Source organism: Schistocerca americana, chromosome 1 (genome assembly GCF_021461395.2).
Source record: "Schistocerca americana isolate TAMUIC-IGC-003095 chromosome 1, iqSchAmer2.1, whole genome shotgun sequence".
In the NCBI taxonomy this organism is placed as follows: Eukaryota; Metazoa; Arthropoda; class Insecta; order Orthoptera; family Acrididae; genus Schistocerca; species Schistocerca americana.
In genome coordinates this window covers 483,146,307-483,147,429 of record NC_060119.1, presented here as the reverse complement: position 1 = coordinate 483,147,429, position 1,123 = coordinate 483,146,307, and the positions used below count along the sequence as shown (strand labels likewise).

The window sequence follows — 1,123 nt, the reverse complement described above, 5'->3', positions numbered from 1 at the left end:
GCACTCATGAATTGGTTGATACCAGATGCGGTCCGTGATCACAATCACTTCAGACAATACCTCGAGGCAAAGGATCGACAACAAGCCCTGGATTGTAAAACGAGCCATAGTAGAGTGCATAGGAACCGCAAAAGGAAATTTGCTGAAAATATCAACGACAATGAGGCTATGTAAGGACCTGCGAAATCCAAGTGCCAACGTTGCCAAGGTGCATGAAGTTAGAGCTACTCAAAGATCTGCTGACTGATGTTCAGTACAGGCTTGACACTGAGAAGTCAACTATTCAATCTGCGCTTCCAGATCATGCCAATTGTAGTGATGTCGTGCCAGCTGCTTGGTGCGACCGACACCCCAGAGACTTTTATGTAGCAAACGAAGCACGTCGGGCTGAAGAGTCCAGAGAACCGTAACACGTGACCGGTCATTATCGGTGAGAAGCAAGGTGACAGCCTGGTGAACCGCAAGGGCGTGCCTACCTTGCAAAATACCGGTGAACCACCAAGCTACGAATCTGTCTAGCTGAATGCGGCCAACCAGTTTGGATATAGTGCAACTGAATCTGCAAATCAGAATCCACTGTTGTAGCCTGGGCAATTTTCCGGCGATGAAGCGGAAAACTATGCAGAGCATCTGTGTCTTGCGCAACATCGAATGATGAATCTGGGTTAAGAGGGAGGCCAGACAGAGAGGCTGGCTGATACATAATCTCCTATTGGTAATTTGACGAAACAAGAGCCCACCGTTGGGCTTCTGCAGAGTCGTGCTTCGGTAGCTCAGTTGGTAGAGCACTTGCCCGCGTAAGGCAAAGGTCCCGAGTTCGAGTCTCGGTCGGGCACACAGTTTTAATCCTTTCTTTCAGGAGTGCTAGTTCTGCAAGGTTTCGCAGGAGAACTTCTGTAAAGTTTGGAAGGTAGGAGCCGAGATACTGGCAGAAGAAAGCTGTGAGTACCGAGCATGAGTCGTGCTTCGGTAGCTCAGTCGGTAGAGCACTGGCCCGCGTAAGGCAAAGGTCCCGAGTTCGAGTCTCGGTCGCGCACACAGTTTTAATCTGCCAGGAAGTTTCATATTAGCGCACACTCCGCTGCAGAGTGAAAATCTCATTCTGGAAACATCCCCCAGGCTG

General features: G+C 49.8%; 1 non-coding gene across 1 annotated transcript; it reads left to right on the top strand.

The window, feature by feature from the left end:
• Positions 1-761: 761 nt before the first annotated feature.
• Positions 762-836, top strand: Trnat-cgu. The gene has a single exon. It is a non-coding gene; the product is annotated as a tRNA-Thr (tRNA).
• Positions 837-1,123: the final 287 nt, after the last annotated feature.